General features: G+C 42.2%; 1 protein-coding gene across 4 annotated transcripts in view; it reads right to left on the reverse strand.

The window, feature by feature from the left end:
• Nucleotides 1-26,711, reverse strand: part of Pou2f1 (POU class 2 homeobox 1) — a 170,340-nt gene that overhangs the window by 103,942 nt on the left and 39,687 nt on the right. Inside the window, exon 1 of one of the 4 annotated variants that reach the window (XM_047520078.1) lies at nt 627-692. The exons of the other annotated variants lie outside the window; for them this stretch is intronic. The gene's annotated coding sequence lies outside the window, so the exon portion shown is untranslated. Of the gene's footprint in view, nt 1-626; nt 693-26,711 lie in introns of those variants that run through there. 4 annotated transcript variants of the gene reach the window in all.

Here is a 26,711-nt window from a genome sequence, read left to right on the forward strand (position 1 = left end):
GGGACTGGCAATGGACGACCGAAGGGGCCCGGGACTTCTACACCCGAAGACCATCACCACTCAGGAGCCGCGGGTGACCCTCACGGTGGCAGTGAGGCAGCTCCCTTTCCTAACAGAGCCACCTTTTCAGTGCTGCGGGAGTTTTGAAGGCCCACTTCCCCTGCTAAATCCTGGTAGAGGGAAAACCATACCAAACCCTACAAACCCCCTCCAATAAGTTGCCATATAGGACAAATCTGCTTCACTCATTCGTTTTCGATAATTCCTATTTGTCCCATTTCCCTTCTGGGACGGGACATCCTAGCCAAATTGGGTGCCTCTATTTCCTTCTCACTCACCATGTGCCTCCGCAAAGACTCCTCTGCTCTTCCTTTCCTTATGATTCTGCAGGAATATACAGCTCAACCTGAGTCTTCATATCCCGCTCCTCCCTCCCTTGTTGACCCCAAGGTCTGAGACACCCACACCCCTCTGTAGCCACATGCTCGCCTATACTCATTCGTCTGAAGGACCCAACATCCTACCCAGCCCAGGCCCAATATCCCCTTCCCCAAAGGAGCCTCTTAGGGCTTCACCCAGTCATTCAGGATTTAAGGCAGAAAGACTTCCTGCGCCCGCCAACTCACCTTATAACACCCCCATCCTGGCTGTTAGAAAGCCTGATGGATCTTGCCGTTTGGTGCAAGATCTCCGCATCATCAGCTCGGCAGTTGTCCCCATCTTCCCATCGTGCCCCATCCCCACACGCTGCTTTCCTCGATCCCCTCCTCCACCACATACTTCTCTGTGTTGGCGTTGAAGGATGCCTTTTTCACTGTCCCGCTTCATCCTGACTCGCAGGATCTCTCTGCTTTCACCTGGACTGACCCTCTCACTCAGTTTCTTCTCAGCTGACCTGGTCAGTTCTCCCACAGGGATTTCGGGACAGCCCTCACCTCTGGCCAAACACTGTCTCATGATCTCGCCTCTCTCTTTCATTTCCTCCTTCCTCTTACAGTATGTTGATGATCTTCCTCTATGTAGTCCCTCTCTCAAGGACTCCCAAGGAGACACTGTGAAGCTTCTAAATTTACTGGCTGACAGAGGGTACAGGGTCTCTCCAGCAAAGGTACAGCTTTCCCAACCGCAGGTTATTTACTTAGGAGCCAGCTTCTCACCTGGATTTAAGGCCATCACTGTAGAGAGAAAAGCATTGTTGCAGGACATGCCCACTTCATCTATATCTACTAAGGAAGAAATCCTTTCCTTTCTAGGGCTAGCAGGATATTTACGATTCTGAATCCCAAATTTCTTCCATCCTGGTGGTCCCCTTGTATGAGGTTTCAAAGGGCACTCCCACCAAACCTCTCCTCTGCACGATGGAAGCCTAAGGAAAGCCCTCTTCAAGCCCCAGCCCTACACCTCCCTGACGTCACCAGACTATGCTACCTGCTTGTCTCTGAGAAAAGTGGGTTCACTCTGGGGGGTCTTAGGACACATATTTGGTCCCACCTTTGGCCCAGTGGCATACCTATCAAAAAGGTTAGATCCCAGTGTAAGAGGCTGGGCATCATGTCTTAAGGGTATTGGTGGCAGCATTTATCTTCACCCGGGAATCAAAATAACTTTCCTTTGGGGTTCCCACTAAAGTGCTCTCACCTCGTCATCTGTCCGAGCTTCTTACTTCTAAGGGTCTGCAAACTCTACTGCCCTGTCGGGTGTTAGCTTTGCAAACTGCTCTTATTGAGGACTCTTCCACTTCCTCCTTTAAATCCAGCCACCCTCTTACCCTTGCCTTCCAACATACATGCTTCAGTAACCCATAGTTGCCTTGAGACTCTGGAAGAGTTACTCCCCTGTCCCTCCAATGTTCAGGAGGGGGCCTTACACAACCCTACTTTCATATGGTTCACTGATGGGAGCTCTCTTCTCCATGAAGGGATCTGACAGGTTGGATACACCATTGTCTTCCTGGAAAAGGTTGTAGAGTCAGGATCACTACCTAATAACACCACCAACCAATAGGTGGAACTAATTGCCCTCACCCACGCATTAACCCTCACAAAGGTAGAATCCCTCACAGTCTACACTGACTCCAAATATGCTTTTCACATTATCCTTTCCCATGCTGCTATTTGGAAAGAGAGGGGCCTTCTTACCACAAAAGGGAACTCCATCACCAACTCTAGCTACATCCTAAACCTCCTTGAGGCTCTTCGCCTCCCAGCAACCATGAGCCTTGTACATTTCCGGGTCCATCAGACAGACCAATCATTCATCTCTTCAGGCAACAAGGCAGATGAGGAAGCTAAAAGGGCTGCCCTGTCATCCACACCAGCCATTATGACTCTCCATGATCCCTTACCTCCACCGCCTCCCAACAGGGACTTTCCTACCTCCACCGCCTATTCCACCCCAACCTTTCTTCACTCTTACAATTCACTAATACTCATCTGCAACTATCTCCTCTGACATCTCATTTCTGAAGGAACTCTCCTCCACATGTGAAGTTTGCCTACGAACCAAACCTACAGCCATCAGACCCCCCGACTCACTTTTCTGGCTCATCAGGCCCGTGGTGCCATTCCAGGGGTAGACTGGAAACTTGATTTCACTCACATGCCCACAGTAAGAAAATCGAAATACCTTTTGGTCATGGTGGATACCTTCTCAGGATGGGTTGAAGCCATCCCCACCTCCAACAAAAGGGTACTAACTGTCACTACCTTCATTCTTCATGAAATCATTCCTCACTTTGGAGTGCCTACCTTCTTCCAGTCAGATAGTGGGCCTGAATTCATCTCCCAAGTTTCCCAACAACTTGCCAAAGCTCTTGGAGTCCCTTGGCATTTCCACATTCCCTTTCACCCAAAGTCATTGGGTAAAGTAGAACGAACAAACCGAACTCTTAAAAATGTCTTAACCAAACTTTCTTTAGAACTTCACCTTGACTGGGTTAAACTCTTGCCTTTTGCTCTTCTGCATCTCCCCTTTGAGCTATGTACGGTCGTCCTATCCTTTCCCCTGGGGTAAAGCCCCTTCATTCCCCTCTTCCTTCTCACATGCTCATTCCTCTCCTAAACCACATTTGGGCATTCCTATTGGGTTACGTCGACTCCTCCTGTGAGACCCTTGTCTGGTCCCATGGTTCAACCTCTTCAAATAGGAGACCAAGTTCTCATCTCTCCTCCTCAGGAGGCTACAACCCCTCTATCTCCCAAATGGCAGGGACCCCATATGGTGATCCTGGCTATGCCAATAGTTGTCAAGGTGCCAGGTTTACTGGGATGGCTACACGTTTCTCAGGTTAAGCTCTACTCTCAATCCACAAACTCCTGGTTCCAGTTTCTAACCCGCAGACTTCTTCCAACCAATATTTGGCCACCCCAGTTGGACCTCTCTGCCTCAGGTTGAAGTCCATCAAGCCCTCCACCCTTCTTCCCATTCTGGAGGTCGAGGACCACAACACTGAGGCACCAGAAAGCCACACCCAACCATGAGGACTGGACTGCCAGCTACATTCTTGTCTCCCCTGCCATTTGCCCTGTCTGCCATTTTCCTAAGTATTAGATTTTTCCCCCAACAGATCTGTCCAGGTGCCATTTACTTCCTCCCTCCCCAACATGGGACAAAAACTGGAATCCCCACAGCTACAGCAGGTCCTACCAAACTCACTGGGGTGCATAATCTTCCAATGGAAGTCACCCTGTGGGTTCACTAGAAAAAGGAAGAGCTCACAGGAAGAGTGCTGCTTCTATGTCAACCAATCAGGTGTTGTTAAGGACAAGACCAAACAGTTGCAGGAGGACTTGGAGAGGAGAAGGAATGAACTTACCCAAGGATCCTCATGGCCCATTTCAGGCCAATTATGAAAATTTATTCTCCCATTTATGTCCCCACTCCTTATAATTGCCATCATACTGGCCTTTGTCCCACATGTTGAGATTTGCACAAAATCAGATTAAAAAAATTTTTAATCAGACTATTAATCAGCTTCTATTACAGGACTATCGGGACCTCATAAAGGAAGAATCAGAGCCTGGCTCCAAGTGCACCCCCCAGGGGAACTATTCAGTCCCTAAACGGCCGCATGTTGCAATGACATCTACCTCTCCTGAATCAGCTCTACGCCCACACTCAGCAGGAAGAAGCAACTGAAGATGGATCTTCAACCATATGCCCAAAAGGGATCTTCTTATAACAACAACAAAAATGGGGAATCAAGGGACAATGGGTTAACAAGGTTGCAGCCATTTACTGTTCCCTGGCCATTTTGCTGCCGCCATTATTCTGCCCATCCCCCCACACACACCATTTTACAACCTAGATCGATAACCCGTAAACTTTCTTGTCAGTCATTGGCCCAATCGTTATTAGCCCATGAACTTCCACTACTTAAGAATAGCAACCCCGCCACTGTCTGTCTGTCTCTGTTTCTTTCTCTTTCTCTCTCTCTCTCTCTCTCTCTCTCTCTCTCTCTCTATTTAGGGCAGACATTCTGTTCCTCCGCTTAATACAATCCCTTGTGAGTTCCTGCATCTGGAGTGGTTTTCTGGGTGCTTTCACAGAGGACATAATGCTAACTTCTAGTACTGATACTGACCCTAACTAAACAAAAGGGGAACTGTGAGATTACAGATATTAGAGTTAAGATACACTACTCCCACTTTAAGACTGGTAAAACTGGCCTTCTACATGTTTAAACCCAAAACTTAGGAGACCAAAAATCAGGAAATAAAAAGGGCTAAGGAACAACAACAAAAACCAATATTGGGACTCTGTTCTCTTAGGTCAGTCAAAATTCAGGAAGTCAGACTTCACTGTCCTGCAACTCCAGTGAGTCACCTGGAGAGAACCATAGAGAACATTCTGTGAAGAGGAGGGTCACTGGAGAAAAAAAATGTCCTTCATGGTTCCTGGGGAAAGCAAGTGTGGACCCATTCTTTCAAATGGCATGACTGGTGACAGAAAAGCTAAAGGGGGCTGGTTTGTGGCTCAGTGGTGGAGCGCTTGCCTTGCTGCCTCGCATGTGAGGCACGGGTTCAATCCTCAGCGCCACATAAAAATAAATAAATAAAATAAAACAAAGCTACTGTGTCCATCTACAACTAAAAACATTTTTAAAAGAAGAAAGCTGGGCACAGTGGCACACACCTGTAATCCCAGCAACTCCAGAGGCTGAGGCAGGAGGCTCTCTGGTTCAAATCAGCCTCAGCAACTTAATGAGGCACTAAGCAACTCAGTGAGACCCTGTCTCTAACAAAACATTAAAAAGGGCTGGGGATGTGGCTCAGTGGTTAAGCTCCCCTAGGTTCAATCCCTGGTCCAAAAAAAAAAAAAAAAAAAAAAAAAAAAAACAGAAAAGAAAAGAAAAAGAAAAGCTAAAGGACCCAAGGACCCAAAAGTCTTCTCACAAGTTCCCAAGAATGACTCCAAACAAAACTCAGATGACTCTTTAACAGTAGATAGGAACAAGCCCAAATAAATAAATACATATATTATATATGTATATACACACACACACATACACATAGATATATGTGTATCTATCTATCCATGTATTTTTTAAACCAATTTAATCTTAAAGCAACTGGCAGGAGAGTATAACCAGAACAGAGTCATACATGAACTTTTAAAAGAGAAGACAATGGCTTTCTTACTATAACTTGAGATGTACATTGTCTTCTCAAAAGTTAAGGAAAACTGGGAAATTATAAAGGGAGGGTTCTTACATACAAGGGCCTCTCTGATAACCATCACAAAAGGCTCTGCTAGAGTCACAAGTTTGTTCTAATTCAAGACCTAAAAATCTTCCAAGCCTCCGATACAGGTCAGCTCAATGTATTTTTCTCCAGTATGATTATTTATGACCAATATTTATCCCTCTAAAAGAAGTAATGTGTCACATGGAAGTCCTCACCAACTTTTCCAAGGGAGCCTACATGACAAAGCTAAAGGGGATCCACTACCAAACAAGTAACACTAATGAAGAGGCTTGTAGCTATTTGGGATGGGGGTCGTGCTGAGAGTGAGGACGGCAGTGTCTCCCAGCAAACACAGACATCAGAGACCAGGCTTGGAAGGCACAGAAGGAACGGATCTAATTTTACTTAGGATTGTACAAGACATATATAGGCACATTATCCAATCAGGTTAAGATGTTTGTTAAAACATAGCAGAACCAACTGTAGGTAAACTATCCATCGTCCTAATGTAAACAAACCAAGCATCCCTAAGTGATTCTGTCCATCAACAAGTCTGAGACAAAGGACTGGGGGAAGGGCAAGCTCCAGCACACAGCATGAGGCGAGGCAGCACAGCACAGCTTGCTGGGATGCCTGTTGAGCGAGGCTTTCCCTCACCTTGTAGCTCAGCCTCATTAACCACAAAGGCCTACAATCCATGGCGAGTCTTTACCATTTCCTCAGTTTCTCCGTCCAGACTGTTAGGTTTATTTAAACCATGGCATCAGTAACTGCTGTCAAATAAGCTTGAGGAATGTTCCCTACAGATGCTGTTTTACAGAAATCAGATGATGTTAGGTATCTTAACTACAGCACAAGAAAATATCTAAGACATTTTTTAAAAAACTAAATGTTATGCATATGTTTTTAACAACACTGATAATGTTTCCAAAGTTTTAGATGGCCTCCACTCACAGATCAGTGGCATGTTAGACCACACCCTAAAGTTTACTGTCTTTGTGATTCTCTGGGACTGATAATACTAATTGTTTCTGTGCTGTCTACTGAAAACGATGCTTTCCTGTCTCATTCACTGTTGTCTTAACATGATCCCTGCCCAATCACCAACCTCCACCATGGACCTTGGCCCTGGCATATGTGAGATACCCAAGTAGCAAATGTGACACAAATGGAATTCAAAATGAAATCCCTACCTCCTGGGGGGGGTGGTTCTTAGGTAGGCTTCTGTAAGATCCTGACTGTGATCCCTTTCCATGTCCCTTTTCAGCCCGAAGAAGCAAGAGTGGTGATCACCCTGTTCCCTATGGGCAGTTAGAGGCACTTCTTCAGAGGGGGGATAAATAAGATAAGATAGCTAATGGTTCCCAATTAAGACTTTTTTAAAATGTAAAGGCTACTCCATGAAGTTAATCTTCAGAAACATTCCAAACATTCTAGTCAACTCTTCTGTCCCAAAGTGGTGGGACACACTTGAGTGAAGGCTATAGAGGGGCTAACCACTAGAGACTAATGTCCAAGACCTAAAAGCACAGATTTTGACCAACAGTGCTGGTACTTTTCCAAAATCTGATTAGCATAGATATTGATCAATGTCCTTACCCAGTAGCTATAGAAGACCCTGGACTAGTAAACTTAAGTGGCAACACCTACCAAGTACCCTCTCACCTTGCAGGAGTTCTCTCTTTTCTTCTCATCAGAATAAATTCTGCTCCTTTCACCCATGCCCGCTGTGATTTTCATTTTTTGAATTTGAGAGACAAGAACCCAGAAAGAAACAGGTGGTGAGCTGCTGGTGTCAGCCGAGACACTGGAAAGCACGCCACATTCAGAGCTGCACCATGCAACAGTAGTGGGTAAGAATCCAGCTTTGCTGGCAAGCATTCCCTACTGTGATTAACTACTAACACCAAGACTCTCAGCTGCAGAGGCCTGCAGCTTATGCAGACCCCACCTGTCAGCAGAAGCAGAGAATCAAGTTTCACCTCAAACTCGGTTTCGCTAGTACTACATCTAGTAGATTTCCTGAGACCTATCATTAATTCACTCTTCAAAACATACTTAACCAAAAAGAACAGACCAACCCCAAAAGTAGTAGAAGACAGGAAACAGTTAAACTCAGAGCTGAAATCAACGAAATTGAAACAAAAGAAACAATACAAAAAATTGACAAAATAAATAGTTGGTTCTTCGAAAAAATAAACAAAATTGATAAACCTTTAGCCACACTAACAAAGAGAAGACGAGAGAAAACCCAAATCACTAAAATTCAGAATGAACAAGGAAATATCACAACAGACACGACTGAAATACAAAACATAATTAGAAGCTATTTTGAAAATCTATACTCCAACAAAATAGAAAATTTCGAAGACATCAACAGGTTTCTAGAGACATATGAATTGCCTAAACTGAACGAGGAGGACATACACAATTTAAATAGACCAATTTCAAGTAATGAAATAGAAGAGGTCATCAAAAGCCTACCAACAAAGAAAAGTCCAGGACCAGATGGGTTCTCAGCCGAGTTCTACAAAACCTTTAAAGAAGAGCTCATTCCAATACTTCTCAAAGTATTCCATAAAATAGAAGAGGAGGGAACCCTCCCAAACTCATTCTATGAAGCCAATATTACCCTGATACCTAAACCAGACAGAGACACATCGAGGAAAGAAAATTTCAGACCAATATCCTTAATGAACATCGATGCAAAAATTCTCAACAAAATTTTAGCAAATCGCATACAAAAACATATTAAAAAGATAGTGCACCATGATCAAGTGGGTTTCATCCCAGGGATGCAAGGTTGGTTCAACATCAGGAAATCAATAAATGTAATTCACCATATCAATAGACTTAAAGTCAAGAATCACATGATTATTTCAATAGATGCAGAGAAAGCATTTGATAAAATACAGCACTCCTTCATGCTCAAAACACTAGAAAAAATAGGGATAGTGGGAACATTCCTTAACATTGTAAAGGTCAGCTATGCTAAGCCCATGGCTAATATCATTCTAAATGGTGAAAAACTGAAAGCATTCCCCCTAAAAACTGGAACAAGGCAGGGATGTCCTCTTTCACCACTTCTTTTCAATATCGTCCTTGAAACTCTAGCCAGAGCAATTAGACAGACCAAAGAGGGGCTGGGGATGTAGCTCAGTTGGTAGAGTGCTTGCCTCACAAGCACAAAGCCCTGGGTTCAATCCCCGGTACCCCCCCAAAAAAAAAAAAAAAAAAAAAAAAACAAAATTCAGACCAAAGAAATTAAAGGGATACGAATAGGAAAAGAAGAACTCAAACTATCCCTATTTGCTGATGATATGATTGTATACTTAGAGGAACCAGGAAATTCCACCAGAAAACTTTTAGATCTCATAAGTGAATTCAGTAAAGTAGCGGGATATAAGATCAATGCACATAAATCTAAGGCATTTTTATACATAAGCGATGAATCTTCAGAAAGAGAAATTAGGAAAACTACCCCATTCACAATAGCTTCGAAAAAAATAAAATACTTGGGAATCAATCTCACAAAAGAGGTGAAAGACCTCTACAATGAGAACTACAGAACACTAAAGAAAGAAATTAAAGAAAACCTTAGAAGATGGAAAGATCTCCCATGTTCTTGGATAGGAAGAATTAATATTGTCAAAATGGCCATACTACCAAAAGTGCTATACAGATTTAATGCAATTCCAATTAAAATCCCAATGATGTACCTTACAGAAATAGAGCAAGCAATTATGAAATTCATCTGGAAGAATAAAAAACCCAGAATAGCTAAAGCAATCCTTGGCAGAAAGAGTGAAGTAGGGGGTATCGCAATACCAGATCTTCAACTCTACTACAAAGCAATAGTAACAAAAACGGCATGGTATTGGTACCAAAATAGAAAGGTGGATCAATGGTACAGAATAGAGGACACGGATACAAACCCAAATAAATACAATTTTCTCATACTAGACAAAGGGGCCAAAAATATGCAATGGAGAAAAGATAGCCTCTTCAACAAATGGTGCTGGGAGAATTGGAAATCCATATGCAATAGAATGAAACTAAACCCATATCTCTCACCATGCACGAAACTAAACTCAAAATGGATTAAGGATCTTGGAATCAGACCAGAGACCTTGTATCTTATAGAAGAAAAAGTAGGTCCAGAGCTTCAACATGTCGGCTTAGGACCAGACTTCCTTAACAGGACTCCCACAGCACAAGAAATAAAAGCAAGAATTAATAACTGGGATAGATTCAAACTAAATAGCTTTCTCTCAGCAAAGGAAACTATCAGCAATGCGAAGAAAGAGCCTACAGAGTGGGAGAAAATCTTTGCCAATCATACTTCAGATAGAGCACTAATCTCCAGAATCTATAAAGAACTCAAAAAACTCTACACCAAGAATACAAATAATCCAATCGACAAATGGGCTAAGGAAATGAATAGACACCTCACAGAAGAAGATCTACAAGCAATCAACAAACATATGGAAAAATGTTCAACATCTCTAGTAATAAGAGAAATGCAAATCAAAACCACCCTAAGATTCCATCTCACCCCAATTAGAATGGCGATTATCAAGAATACAAACAACAACAGGTGTTGGCGAGAATGTGGGGAGAAAGGTACACTCATTGCTGGTGGGGCTGCAAATTAGTGCAGCCACTCTGGAAAGCAGTGTGGAGACTCCTTAGAAAACTTGGAATGGAACCACCATTTGACCCAGCTATCCCACTCCTTGGCCTATACCCAAAGGACTTAAAATCAGCATATTACAGAGATACAGCCACATCAATGTTCATAGCTGCTCTGTTCACAATAGCCAGATTGTGGAATCAACCTAGATGTCCTTCAATTGATGAATGGATAAAGAAAATGCGGTATATATATACAATGGAATATTACTCAGCCATAAAGAATGATAAAATTATGGCATTTGCAGGCAAATGGATGAAACTGGAGAATATCATGCTAAGTGAGATAAGTCAATCTCAAAAAAGCAAAGGACGAATGATATCGCTAATAAGTCGATGATGACACATAATGGGGGGTGGGAGGGGTTAGTGTTAGGGTTAGAGTTAGGGTTAGGGAGGGGGGCAAGAATGGAGGAAGGAAGGACTGTATAGAGGGAAAAGAGGGGTGGGAGGGGTGGGGGGGGAGGAAAAAAAAGTAACAGAATGAATCAAACAGCATTACCCTATGTAAATTTATGATTACACAAATGGTATGCCTTTACGCCATGTTCAAACAGAGAAACATCATGTATCCCATTTGTTTACAATAAAAAAAAAGAAAAAAAAAAGTTTGATATTTACAGAAAAAAAAAAAAAAAAAACATACTTAACCTACTGCCCACTGAGTTTCTAATAAACTTGCCTACCAAGTTCCCAAATTCCAAAGACAATTTTTCCTTTCCAGAAATTGTTTTTTTTTTTTTTTTTTTGTTTTTTGCCAAATGTGCCTGATGATTTTTGCAGTTTATTTTTGTGTTTCTGTTTTAATACCCTCTTTCAATATTACAGCATTATAAAGTTAATTGGGACGGGGAAAAAAAATAACCCTAATGACTATAATGATCTGAAGTCCCTGGGAAAAGGAGGCTACTTCCATTGTTGGTTTTTCTGCTACAATTTTCTGATGCGGCTTTGTTTCTTCCCAGGTGGTGTCATCATGGGCTACAGGCTCATAGTTGGAAAAATAGTCTGGAGGAGTCTGAATTTGCAAGTATACTCTTTCAGAAAGGTCACACATGTGCCCATGCCACACCTGAGGCAGTCTAGACCAGGATCGCTTTTGTAATTCTTTCATTTGGGTTTCCCCAACCACACGGAGAGTATAAGTCAGAAACTTCAAGTTTGTATTTAGAAGGAACTCTGGGCACAAGTTCCACTTAGATCTAAGGCTAAGAAGGAAGCGCCTTCGGAGATGAGCTCTGCTGGTGGGTGTTTCCCCCAGCCTGCTCTTTCCCTGAGGACATCCAGGGCTTCAACAGGTCTTGTGCAGGGATCTCAGCTCCACCACACTCTGAAGAACCCAGTCTTCCGTCCAGAATATCCATTACCACACAAGGCTCTAGAGTGTGGCTGGGACAAAGGCCTTAGGGCAGCATTCACTTTTCTCTTCAGGGGCCTTGGGGGGATTCCCTCACATCTTGAGCTTGCAAAATATGGACAAGAATGTTATGGACATTTGTAGGAGTCCCACAGAATTCTGCAGCTAATCCACTATATTGTCAGAAGTCTCTGAGAGTAAGTTTTAAATGATTTCATTCTTCAAAAGCAAGGTTAATTTAGTACTGTTTCTGCTTCTGTTTCCATGGCACAGCGAGTGCTTCACTATAGCTCCTGATCTACTCCACCTCGTCACTGTGGCTTAGCTACTCCTGGGTTCTGATTTTAATAGACATCACTAGTGATGCAGAAATAATGACTCAATGCCTCAGTGATTCCTATTTTGGCCAAAGAGGGAAAACAAGAATTCAGAGACCATTTGGAGGTAAGGGCCAAGGCAGTGACAATGGTGAGCATTACTCCATATTCTTAGAGAATAAAAGCTATCAGAATTTGTGTTGAAGTACTGAATTTGTGTGAACACACTGGAAACAGAATGGAAACTGACTGGTTGATCTTTGCTCACTGTGACAGAAATCCATAAAAGAGACGATGGTGGCTTAGCCACATCAATACCAATAGGGATCGATTCTCTATATGCTATAGAGGTAGTTAACAAATATGTTTAGAGGCAAAACTGACAGGTGTCTAAGCTGATGGGAGGGATAAGACAGGAACTGACTCTAAGGCTACAGAGAATGAACGAAAACAGATGAAAAGTGCGACAAGCTAATGTTAAAGGAGAACTATTTAAAAGCAGCACATATATTAAAACCTGATCATATTGCTGAGTTAAACTTTTCTCATTGTATTTCACTTGGTGGGTACCAGGATGTCACACTGCAGCAAGGCACTCAGGACCCCTAATCTCTGGTCACAATCTTCCTTTACAACTGTAGGGCTCATCATTCCTTTGCCTGCCCTAGTCCAGCCCCATGGAATCATTCACAAAAACAATTTTCTGCAACTGCACTGTATCTTCTCTTCTCTGTTCCATCTGTTCCCAAAGTCAGAAACACATAAATGTTCAGATTTTCTACCCCATCCTTCAAGACCAACCTCCACTGCCAAGGCTTCCAGGAAGCTACACTGATCACCCTTATTCAACTCTGAAGTTTCCTGAAAACCTACTACTGCACTGTGCTCAAAGAAGAAAACTGAGAGTTGAAGACTTGCCCAGCATATGAGGGAAGAAAGTACTTTTTACACAGACAGTAGGGCTTGAGCTCAGACAGTCCTCCTGATCCAGTGTTCATTGTGGGGAGTCATCCTTACCTAGCAGAATCAGATGAGGTGGAGCCTCAGGACACAGAGGCCTGACTTACCTGGGCAGCGCGGGAGGGTATGTGGCACTGTGGGAGGGGGTCCCTGCCCAGTTTTATGACAGTTTCCCTGAGCTGACTGGCTCCCTAACTCCACCCCATCCTGCTCATCACAGAAGAAGCCCCTCCAGTTCTGGCCCCCTTACCTGTGTGACCATAAGTAAAAGAGAGCTGGGCTACTCCATGTTGTTAGCGGGCAGAGCTGGTACGGCCAGACCCGTCACACCCCCTCTCATTTAAAAGGAGTACTGGCTCTCGTGGGTTTATTGATTAGATAAGTTTATGGGTAATTGATTGATTTGACAGCCAATATCCTTCTCCAGCACCTTTTCTCATCCACGCAGGACGTGGCTGAGAAACCCCCACACTTTATTAAACTAATCCTAAAACATACCTAAAGTGCATACTACTCTTTGTTTTTTTAACATGATAAATATTTATTAAACTCGCTCCCCATACCAGACACTGTTAGGAGAGCTTAAATGTGATACCTTTTTAATCCAAACAAAACCCTTAAAAAGTCATTATTTTACAGATTAGAAAAAAAGATATTATGGTAGACTGTCCTAATATGATTCTGTCCTAAGTGACAAAATCAAAGTACCACTTTACTATCTGCCTTCAAGCCAAATGCTCTTAAACCAACACCTAATTCCCAAATTATTTGGAATATAATTTAATTCCTACATCTTAAATGAATACAAGGTAGTGTTCTCTAAAAACAGAATTTCCCACTTCTGCCTCAAGAACAGAAGATGAAGAGGCAAAGACCATGAATATTAAAAATGGATCCAGTCTCAGTTACACCAAAGAGCAGTTTTAAAAAAGCTTCTTGAACCATTCACAGTGGGAAGGGCAGAATGAGCAGAGCAGCATATTTTCAAATTACTGAAAAATAATGTAGAAATGGATTTTAAGTTTCGATCATCATTATTCTGTCAAATAGCAGTGGAAAGAATGCCAAGTTTGACGTAACAGTTTAGGTGAAAATGCAAGCTCTAGCTACATAAAAAACAGGACAGTAGGATGCAGCAGGGCCTATCTAAGAGCATAAACAGAAAGGAAACCAGAATCCCAGCTTCCTCCTCCTCCTACTATCAACTCCTGTGCTTTTAAAAAACTGACCATCTGTGAAATAAAAGCATTGCCTTGAGTTCTCCATGGTCCTCTTCAGGGTAGAAACACCTGCCAATTTTCACTTAATACAAAAAATACCATCATCTGTTACAATTTGGACACTGGCATTAAGAAGAATATTATTTGGAGAAGATAGAAGTTAAAATCATTAAGGAAATAAAAAGGAAAAGAATTGGTTCTAGCACCATAAAGCATAAATACAAGAGAGGGCAGTTAGAGGTGAAGGGCTTTGGCAAGGTCCTTCTGAGCAGCTCACCGCAGGCTCACACAGAGACTCCCCAGAAGACTTCTCCGGCAGCACAGCCAGCTGCGTGAGCCAGCTGCGTGAGCCAGCCAAACTTCAAGGGCGCGCTACGGTCTACCCCAAGGGCAGGGAGCCCTCTCCTTCACAACACATGGCACGAGAGCATGACACGTGAAAGATCACTCCAACCTGTCACCATCACAAACCCCAGAAACCAGCATGTTTCACCATCTACCATTCAGTACAACCGGCTATCTGAACACAGGCCTCAGTCCAACCTTGAAACAAACCAGAAGACACAGGACCCCAAAACATCCGTACCCAGAGTCATACAGTTCCATGTCACCATATGAGAAAGGCACTGTTTTGGATTCCAGTAACCTTCATACTACCACACACTGACCTTGCCCTTCTTTTTTAACAGCTCCTTAAAAGTGTAAAAACCACTCCTAGGTTCAAGGGCCTTAGGAAAACAGGCCACAGTTTGAACCTGGTTAAGTATCAATGATGTGTAACACTCAACACATATTTTTAAATAAAGCTTTAAGTTGAAAAAGATTTGGTACCCGCTCTGGAGAGCTCACAATGCATTAGAGGAGGGAACAAGAAAAACAGGTTCAATTCCACCTAATTTATACTAAGAATGAAGTATGCACAGCACAGAAACAGCTCAAAGTTCACATGCCAGGCACTAATACAGCATCTGAAATACATTAATTCATTCTCACTAGAACTCTATTAGGCAAGGTTTTTTGTAATTCCCATTTTACATATGAGAAAACAGAAATTCAAGAAGTTGCCCAAGAACAACTAAGAGCAAAGAGTTGAGCAGAAATTTTAACTTGGACGGTCTGCCTCTGAGTGAGCCCAGCATTTAATTCCATTTGGTAGGATGCTAAAGGGCAGAGAAGAGGCTCAACATTTGTGTCAGACAAGAAATTTAGGACACGCTTCCCAAAGAAGCAGAAACAAACAGGACCAAGAATATGGGGTAGAGAAGCATTTGAAAAAGCAGGACAGGGAAGAAGGAAAGAGGCGTGACACACATAACTAGCCCAGGAAACAACAAATGGGAGGACAAGACCACAGTGACAAGACAAGCAAGCTGGCAGTGGGAATGGGGTCGGAAGGTCAGGCCAGCACCGCATTACCATGTTCCTCTTGTGCACTTCCAACTTGACCTAAATTAACTTACAATTTTAATTCTGTCCTTAGAACCATGTGGTTTTAAGCAAGACATAATAAAAATAATCTTTCTTTTTTGGAGTTTACTTGACTAACAAAATAAATAGATCAGAGGGGCAAGTGTGAAACAGCAGCCACACAGAGGGCAAGAGAGAAGTACGAACAGTCTCAGGTACAAATTAAAATGCCAGCCGAGTGAAGGCAGATAGAGCGCTGCAGGCACCAGGCCGCGGCCACCCAGGAAAACAGCTGGGCACACAGAATGTACTATGCCTCCAGGTCTAGAGGACAAAGGAGAGGCCACCATCCTACTCCTGAGCACATGACTCTTCACACAGTGCTCACTCCAGAATGAGGTCACACTCCTGACCACCCTTCATTCCACTGGAAATCGTCACTCCTGTCCATCATTCTAACCATATCACAACTCTCTTAAACCTCCACAGTTGAAAGCTGAGGATTCCTTTTTCTTTAGGCTCAGATTCCTTTTTCACTCTTTCATTCATCAGTTACCTTGCCTGGTACACAAAGAGCACCTAACCTGGGCACAGAGATGAATGCCCATAATTCCAGCAACTGGGGAGGTTGAGGTAGGAGGATTCAAGTTCAAGGCCAGCCTCTGCAATTTAGCAAGACCTTATCTCCAAATAAAAATTTTAAAAAAATTTTAAAAGGGCTGGGGCTGTATCTCAGATATAGAACAATCCTGGGTTCAATCCATAGCACAAAAAAAAAAAAAAAAGGTGGGGTCAGGTGGGTTGCAAGAGGCAAGAGCAGAGAAGATTGTTGCTAGGAGTTCTGCTGCTATCTCTAATCTCAGCATATGTTCTTAACTCACTTCTCCTCTTGCAGGGGAGCTCAGAGCAGGGTGGCTTCCTTTAGGTTCCAGACTGCACGGTGAAAGACCATGTTGCAGAAGCAGGGTGGCTGGCTTAAGGAGACATTTGCATGCATGATGCTGAGCTAGATAAACCTGAACTAAATATGTATTTATATTTGATTGTTGGGGGATGCTGGGGTAGAGATGATATTAAATATGCAGGTTTCTGTTGCTTAATTGCTACATGATGCTCAGAAGCAGCACAGCTTCAAACCACTAGATGCCAGTAGTGTCCTTCTTTTCCGCAATGGTGGCAATCAAAAACTGGCCCCAAAGCTGGGCACTATCAATCTCAGCAACTGAAGAGGATGAGATAAGAGGATCACCATCAGTCTGGTATTATAATGAGACCCTATTTCAAAAAGCAAAAAACATCTCCAGACAGTGCCAAGTCTCCAGGGGCAAAACAAAACCACAACTGGACGAGAACACCACTTCTAGACATAAACTTGCCTAACACCTCTGCCATGCTTCCCTTTCCTGCCTTGAAAGTTCCTCCTTCATTCTGACTCTCAGAATGCTCGTCCACATTCAGCAGACCAATTTTCTGTTGCTCAAACAACTCTCCCAAAGCTTCCTCCAAAAACAATCTCAAGCAGCACAATTACATCCCCCACAAGCATGAACATTTGCATGCTGCTGGAGAACCGTGCATCTTCACTGAATTGCAGCTCCAGCTGCTAGTGAATCTGCCTGATAACATGCGGTTAACTGTGGGGGTCTCCTAATATCTTTCATTTGTCCAACATTAAGTCTTTAAGAAGTTCTAGCATTCTTCAACTTGATAGATACTATTTATTGAGCCCTTGCTCTGATCCAGTAACTGTTCTAAGCACTTTGCATACAGTATAGTAAAAAACAAACAACAAAACTCAATTTACAGAAAATGGAGAAGCAAGTTGGCTCCAGTTACCTGCCTCTAAGTGTAGGTAAACAACTGCATCTCTTCTACCTATTCAGGTTTTACGAACTGAGATCACATACAATTTCAAGGTTTTGCCTGCTTTGTATTTCTTGTTCTTTCACTTTTCCTATAAAAGCAACAGGAAAACAAACTGCTGAGACGTGGTGCATGTGTGGCCACCATTCTCTGGGAGAGCGGCATCCTTCTGGGTCTCCAGCACAAAGCCTAGAACAAGCTGCTCCTCAGTGAACACGGGGTGAACGAATACATAAATGTGGCAACTCCTCAAAACATCCAGCTTGAAGGTCTTCAATTATTTTTCCTTTCAGCCCTTAATCGTCTCTTTTCTGGACTAAAGAAATGATTCAAGCACCATGGTTAATTTTATATAGAGCACACAGAGCTCATTTCAGACAAGGACAGAAAAATACTTTGTTTCCATGAATTTTCTCTTAAAATCCATAGTCTTCTAGTCAATAGTATATCAACCTTCAAATAATAAATGACAATTACTTTTGAATTCTCCTTGTCAATAACCGCTTGAAAACAATTATCCTACACATATAGATTATTTTCTCACAGATGCTTTATTTTAAACTTGCACACTATAGTTCTTATACCATTTTTCTATACTCAGTCTCAGGCATTTTATAACTGATAATATAGCATTACCAAATAATTTGTATCTACATCAAGATGACTCGTCTACAAAATGGACTTCTGCAGAACTCTATCTTCATCTAAACCCAACCCAAATGAAGACAAAGCATGTCACCCCTCCTTCTGTGGGGATGTAATCTTAAGGCATTTAAGACTCTTCGTCTGGGACTGGGGGAACAGGAAACTATTTCTATGAACGCCTTGGATATTTTGATTTGCATTACTGTTACCTGGCATTTTAAAAAGCACTTAATAGATGTGAGTCCCATGTGTTCCTTTGTTATTGGACATTCAATAAATGCCTTTGGTTGAGGACTGCTTGAAATAGAAGCTGAAGCTAGCACAATTAATTTCAGGGAGTGTTGGAAAGAACAAGCTTTAAAAAAAAGAACTGGTTAAAAACAAAAGTCAAGGGTTTGGGTGGGACTGCTGAAAGACCATGCAAAGGAAACTCTCAGTGAAAAGGGAAGAAAGGTCAAAGTTTCAGAGATGCCTAAATTAAAATCACTTCAAACAGAAGAAAAGAAAATGGTTTGCAAAATACCTCGACCTTCACCCTTATGTGAGGCAATGGTCGGGTTCTGTGAAACCTTGCTGTAGACACTGACTGTCCCTTTAGAGAGGGGACTGTCCTGGTGCTGTGTGCCTTCAAGCACTTCTGGCTGACGCTGGCACAGTGACCCACTGCAGAAACCTCACTGCCAAGAGCCTGGCAGCATGTTTACTAATGGAAGAGGGCAGAGCTATTTTCTACGTGGATGGATTAGTTGTAAAAGCTAAATGAAAAAAAAAAAAAAAAAAAAAAAAAGCAAACAAAAAATCCTATATATCAGCCATAAAATTTGAAAAAAATATAAAACCAACTGGAGTCAAACTCGTGGCACTGCTGCCCCCGGCCACATCCTATCTTCAGCAGTCCAACAGAAGCTTAGTTCCAACACCCCAAGTTTAGAATATGCTTTCAGTACAAATCACTTGTCAGAATCCTCGTCCTGCGTTTCCAGAGCCCGGTAGTCAGCAGGCACCCTCCACCGCTCAGGACAGTCAGCCTGCTTGCTGCTCGCCCTTCCGCTCAGTCGGCATCCACACCTGTCTGTTCCCTCCTGAACACTGAGGCTGCAGCTCCCTCTCCATGAACTGCATTCCTCCCCTGCTCTGCCTTCTAATCTTTAAAATATTCCTCAAGTTCTTGTACCTAAACCATTCACCTGGGTTGCAAGGTAGGTGCCGGGCACAACACCTACAAGCAAGAAAGCAGGTCAGCACAAATTCACATGTAACCAACCACCCGCAGCTGTTCTCATCTGCAACCCTGGGTAGAAGTCAGTTGCATTATGGTTGTAAAACCTTTGAAGAACTGATGAATTTCTGTTTTTTAAATCACTGCTATATCTTATTAGTTACACAGCATCACCTGTCACCAACCTGGAAAGTACTCTACATAAAGCTGTGTCCATTAAACACTGCCAGGCTGCCATCGGTAGTGATGCATGCCAATAGTCAGGAGGAAAGAGAAGAACATGGGGAGAGCAACCTTTTCCCAGCAGAATTTGAACACCCTTAACAGGCACCATTATATATGCTCATTAATTTGCCTAACTAAATGCAGGCAGGTGAAAAAAATCTTTTGAGGGTTCATTTTATTTGTAAAGTGTCTTAAAGTAAGAAACACACTCAAAGACACACGTATTACCCATGTGAAATAGAAGAATTGAAAACCAAATCTACATTTAATCACTTTAAATTCCATTATCATACAAAGATAAATACAGGGGTAGCCAATTAAAGCCTGCAAATGCCTGGTACACTGTAGGTGCTTGAATGTTCGCTGAACTAGAGCAAAAGTCCTATAAGTCAGCCTGTCTTCCTGGCAGGGCACAAGGAAGGACAGGAAAATGGGCTTCCCAGACAATCTGAACAACTCAACTCCAGCCCAGGACCTGGCAGGCCTACCTGAGCTTTATCTCCTAAACTTGTATTAAATGATAATCATCACATTGACCTTTGAGGCCTACACAGATTGTGCTGTGCCTAAGCATGGACCAGTGATGGATACCTTGAGTCCACAGAAAGTCTCTGGATACACAGTCACTATTTATAAACTGCCTACCTTGTGTCAAGTGCAAGTGATACAGGAGCCAGTAAAAGAGAAGGGTCCCCCCTTCAGTTTTCAGTCTCATCAACGAATATACAATGACAAATTATGACCAATGCTATAAGGAAACCACACATCAAGAAACTGTTTTTGTGTTGAGCTATGAAGAATAAAATGGGAATAGACTACACAAAGAGATATGGAGGGTTCAAGCGCAGTTCCTATGAGAATGTGAACAGAGACGGAGCAGCCCCAGTGCCGGGTGCAAAGGCGACGCGGGACCTAAAAGCAGTGGGAAGCAACTTTAAGTAGGAGAAACATGATTAGGCTCACACTGTCTAAAAGTGTACCAGCACAGCTTCAGTGAGAAAAGAACTAAAGGAAGGTTCCGGGGGTTGCTACTGTGCTCCAAGAAACAGCAGAGGGTATGGACTTGGGAACTGCGGGACAGAGGGCAGGGATGACTCACAACTGGAGTACCCATCCAGGCAGCATCATCAGTGAGCGATCGATGCCACAGGGATGATGTGTATGCTAGGCTGTAGAATGAAAAGAAACAGAGCCTTTCCATCGGACAACTTCCTTTTTTTGGGGGGATGGGTGATTGAGCCCAGGACAATTAACCACTGAGCTATATCCCAACCATTTTATTTTGAGACATGGCCTTGCTAAATTGCTGAGGCTGGCCTCAAACTTGTGATCCTTCTGCCTCAGCCTCCTGAGCCACTAAACATTGGCCAACATCTAAGAAGAACAAAGGAATTACTAGAGGGATGAAAGAAAGCCAAGAGAGCATGAGATCACCATTTCCAGTGAGACCTTTCAAAAAGAGATAGTGGCACTGAAAGGTAAAGCAGAGAAGGTCTGAACCATGCCCTTTGGATTTCACGCCCTGGAGCACTGACAATGTTAGTAAGAATGTATCTAAGAACAGCAAGATTTTTACCCACAGCTCACAGCAGCAGAACCTGACCAGTGCCTGTTCTCCTCACCTTATTCTGGTGCACAGTTTCTTCCTGGGCACACTTTCCTTCTCACCTACTGACAGGATCTGTACCTACTCACAGTCATCGTCACCATTCTTTACTGAACTCTGCCTTTACCTTTCCATCCGCTACTGGATTATATTTGGTTCTATATATTGTAATAGAGAATCAAAAACATCTATTTTTTTAAAAAAACTGAATTAAATTTATTTTAACTGGTACCTAAAAACAAAAATACTACACTAATGGGGGTACCATGTAATGTTTTTAACTTTTTGCTTTTTATTGAATATTTTCTGCTCTTCCTGTTCTTACTTTCAACATTTTATACTCCACATTTGTTGGGGTGGTGGTAGTGGCAGTGATAAAAGTAAAATCATTGTCTTTACTTACATAGAAGATTTGAATAATTTCTTCTGGAGTATGTCCATGGTTCCAACAGGAAAGAATTTCCTGAAAAACTAAACTCTTCTTATATAAGATTGTTCTCTACTGTAAGATAAATGTTTTGCTCCTGTGTCCTAATTTTTGGGTGTTATGTGACCCAAACAAATCTGTTATGAAATCTTAAGTTGCTAAATGAGATTCATCTGAAGAAGTCTCTGCAGACCCCTAGTAGGACACAAAGGTATTCTTGTACAGGAATTCAGAGCAGAAAACAGAAGACCTAAGCGGTGTTCCCAGAGGCACCCATCAGTCTTTACCAGGGCTCACAGCTCTCTGTGTGCGATTTAACCAACCACCATCACCACGTCTGTCGTGCTGGGCATGAAACTGGGCTTCACCCGTCAGGCAAGCACTCCACCGACTGAGCTGCAGCACCTGGAACTTGATTACAGGCCTGACTACCATTCCCTGCTAACCATCATTATTCTTAACTCCATCCTTTCTTTGCAGAGGAAAGGGAATGACAGAATTTAAAACCCACCATTCCTAAAACAGAACTCAAGAAAGATGTCTGTTTCTTGCCTGCCCTAAACTTTCAGAGCTCTGTCAGGTGACTCAAAATATAAAGGTCCTGTAACTCTAATCAGCAGAGTTAGGCTCAGGCAAACACTAATATTTTTAAAAGTGGGAATGGAAAATCTAAACAGTTGAATCAGAAATTATACTCAGCCCCACTGTCCAACTTCTGGGGTGGGGAGTGAGTAGGGAGATTTCATGGCCACTGTGTCCTAGAACAATATAATTTAAGAGTCACAATGAAGATTTATAATAAGTCACAAAGTAAGTGCCTGCTTCTGATGGTCTTATCATAATTCTACTAAAGTCAGCCCTGGAACTGTTGAGCTACAACTGCTCAGCTGCAGATCTCAGGACATGCATGATCAGACAGTGACAGAGGTAGAAAACAGAAAGGACCATAAAGGGAAGCAAGAGGATAGAGAAGGAAGCATTATGAAAGGTGACAAGAACTCTAGCAAGAAAACATGACATTATGAAAAGGCACGGTTTGTCTAGAAAACTGGAAATATCAACAAATGACAAAACAACTACTGAACTCCCAACCCTGTGGGTAACAGCTGGACTCACAGAGACTCAAGCCTAGCAAAGGTACTAACTGGGTTAAAATGCAGAGTAGCAGGTAGACTTCTGGTTTCCAGGGCAGAATGCAGACCAATTACACAGAAAACTCATCAAAAACAAAAGCAATAGCATAAAATGAATAGGTAACTTCCTATTTAAAATGATGCCTCTTGACTAGCACCATATCTCCTACAGAAATTTATCAGAAAAAGTAAATTCCACAAAGACCTAGAAGGAAAAGGAGAGGAAAGAAAGAAATTAGGAAAAGGAATTGTTTATGATAACCAAGCTGATTTCTGTTATTGGGTTTGCAGTCATATAGATTTTTCAGAGTTCCATTCTCTACCCACAAACAGTACCATAAAGCACCTTAAACTTTACCTTTTAAAGCAACAGGGGGAACTTGAAAGCAAAGGATTAACAGTACAATGTTACGTGCTAGAGATTATAATTGAAGAAAAAGGTACACAACTGATATAAAGAGAGTTCAACACAGAACAACCCTTATAAAGTGGGTAAAGGAGCCATAAAGAAGTCAGGGAATCATCACTCTTATTAGTGCCTCAATACCATAAGAAATAAGAAAACCTAGCTGGGGGAAGGTCGCATATTTAGTTAGTAGCTGGCCATCACAGAATAAATCAGGAGTTCAAACCTTTGCTTTTTCATGTAGAAACAAATCACGAACAACACACTCCTGGTTCAGGCTTGGTTTTCTAGGAGGGGAAGGAAGGCAAGGAAAATTAACACTTATCTTTAACTGACTTTTCTGTCTTTGCCACGCCCTATCATTTATTTTATTCTAACATTTTTGAATCTTTATTTTTACTATATTAAACATGTAAAGCTAATGGGAGGAAGGAAGAAGGAAGAATCAGAAAGAATGGACTGCAAATTCAAACCTTATCCATACCTGCTCCCCCAACCTGGGCAAGTCAGAGACACTAACAGGGGTACCCTCGGTTTTGATGCAGACGCCCAAGACAGTTTCCGGGTGTCTTCCCAACAACTGCCACACTTCTCAGCAGGACAGAGAAACACAGCAGATAACTGGTCAGAGAGCAAGAGAAAGAGAAGCCACCACCTAAAGAACAAGCCCAAGAGGCTTGCTGCATCTTAAAATGCCCGAGTTACAAATTTGGGAAGTGCTAATGTTTTTAAGAAAGACTCTGAATCTCAACAAATGCAGCTCAAATGGAGCAAAATTTGCCTGTGTAAATCTAAGTGCTTAATCTTTTCCAAAATGCTCTTCTGATGTTCAAGGTCTATTATCTCCCATGCTCTAAAGAAGAATCAGAACAGGAAGTTAGGTTGAGTTCTACAGTTTGAGTTTTCAAAATCCTATTGAGTGGTAATATACTCAAGTAAGCAGTGTAAGAATACTCTTCCCCAAAGTGGATATTATCAAGCAAGGGGGGTGGGGGGGATAATATTTACTATGTTGGTATTTCATATATTTCATAAAAATAATGGTAAACATTCCGAGTCTTAGGACAAACTACGCTGCTCTTTTTTTTTTTTTTGGTACTGGGTATTGAACCCAGGAGCACTTAACTATTGAGTCACAACCCCAGCCAACAGAACAAGGGGCACTTAACCACTGAGCTACATCCCCAGCCCTTTTTTATATTTTATTTAGAGACAGGGCCTCACTAAATTTTTGAGGCTGGCTTTGACCTCATGATCCTCTTGCCTTAGTCTCCCAAACTGCTGGGATTACAGGCATGCGCCACCATGTCCAGGCATGCTGCTCATTCTACCACACTAAGGGCAATCCCTTATTTCTGTGGTCAGCAAACTTGCTCTGCAAAGGACCAGGAAGTAAACATTTCAGTCTTTACAGGCCCAGAGTCCCTGTCACAACTACTTACACTGCTGCTGCAGCCCAAGAGCAGCCGCAGACACTACATGGACATCATGTGAACAAGCGGGGTCCTTGTCTCCCAGTAAGAGTATGATTGTGAACACTGATATTTCAATTTCACATGACTTTAATGTCATAAAACATGCTGCTTCTCATTCTTTCCTTACCTGGAAATTTAAAAAACAATCTTTGCTCACGGGTCATACAAAAACAGAAAGCCTGTCAGACTTAGCCTGAGGACCTTTGTCTACCACTGTGTTTTCATCAAGTTTGTGGAAATAAAAATCTGTAACATTTATATCATCTAAAAACAAATTTGCTTCTTAATATTTCACTGACCCTCTGTTCTCGGCTCTGAGTCTCCCACAAGCCTTTCTGAAGTCCTGGCTTCATTATGGTCCTCTTCTCCTCGGACATGCCTCTCCCCAGGGCACAGCTTGAAGGTTTTAAATCAAAATCTACCAGACTCAGGGGGAAAAGTCACCCATCTCAATTCTCACATGTTTTGCACCCTGAGCTACTATGATGCTCCCAATCTTGTCCTCCTCATCCCTGAACAAACATGGGTTCGACCACCCTGACCACGTCCTTTCTTTTCAGCCATCACTTGAGATCGCTGCCGAGCGAGGCACCAGGATGCAGTCTGGGCACAGGGCAGGTTTAGTCACAATGCACTCAATGCTTAAAATCTCTCCAGCAACCGCTCCAACGGCTTCCAAGGAAGTTCAGGGAGAGTGTGTCTAGTACTCCAAACTGCTGCTCTCTCCACTTTCCCTGTTAGTCTTTTTTATTTTAATTTTATTGTTGACTTAATTTTTCTAATTACTATGGTTAATGATATTAGGACAATGATCTAAAACATTTTAACACATCTTTAAAGTCACATGGTTCTAAAATTTTAAATTACCTAAATAACAATGTAAGAACTATGTAGAACAATGTAAGTTTACATTTAACTATAGAGTAATATTTGAAATAAGTTAAAGTCAGTACTAACTTGGAAAGGTACAATCACAAACCTGGAAAATGTCAAATTGTTGGGTTCACAAAAGTGGCCTCTGCGTGGAACTTGTAGGAATGTGCAGTGGCTGGCACACTTAGAGAAGCATTTGGGCACCTGTGAAAAGCCAGGAGGTGAGGCAGACTGTTCCTGAATGGTGGTGGGCAGGAGGTGAGCATTCAATAAAGACCAAGGCTTCACTCTTCTTCTCTCCCGTCAGGAAGTGTTTAAATGCACCTGTATTACAACTGTTCCCAGTGAATTCAACCTAATGGCGAATTCTCCTAACATCAGATGCTACCCCAAGGAGCAAAACCAGAAAAGCAAGCCAACATGAGCAAAAGCAGAAAAGACCAGAACCCCCAAGCTTCTCTCTCTCCTGAGACTCCTGGTCACATCTTTACAACATCTTGCACAGACCACAGGAATGGCAATTTCCTACACACTATAAAACAAGAAGCTCTCTGTCTTTTGTTATGCTGCCAAGTGTACAAACCAAAGGATTCTTGCAGGCTACTGTAGCCCAAAAATACCATGAAACTGAGGAATGGCTCCCAAAAGCAACTTTCAGGGTCCGTGAGAAGTCAAAACATCTAACATTAAAAGAAATCCTTAGATAACCAAAAAAAAAAAGTTGAGAACGTGCTATGTATTTTTACCTGAATGCCATGAGGGAAAGAAGAGTAAGAATATTGAATTTTCAAAATAAACTGTTACTACACTTTTTACGAGGAATTATTTAACTCTTTAATGTTCTTTTTAACCTCACTGAATATCATTACATAGATCTATAATCCGAAAAGGGCAGACGCTGACTCAGGAAGCATTCAATATGGCCACCGAACATTAAGTCACAAATTGCCCATTACTAGTTAAATATTAGATTAAAAAAAAAAAAAAAAAGAAAAAGAAAGAAAAGAAAACAACTGTTGCCAGAAATCTAGTTCTTGTTCTTTACTATATTGAAAGTTTTGATTTTAAAATAACACTAAAAGAATATTTCTCCTCTTCTTATTACTCTTTCCATCTCTTTACCACTCTCAACCTATCACAAGTCCTTTACCGATTCAAAGAATAAAAATAAGCAAAATCATAGTCTAAACCTCCAGCCATTA

Source organism: Sciurus carolinensis, chromosome 12 (genome assembly GCF_902686445.1).
Source record: "Sciurus carolinensis chromosome 12, mSciCar1.2, whole genome shotgun sequence".
NCBI lineage: Eukaryota > Metazoa > Chordata > Mammalia > Rodentia > Sciuridae > Sciurus > Sciurus carolinensis.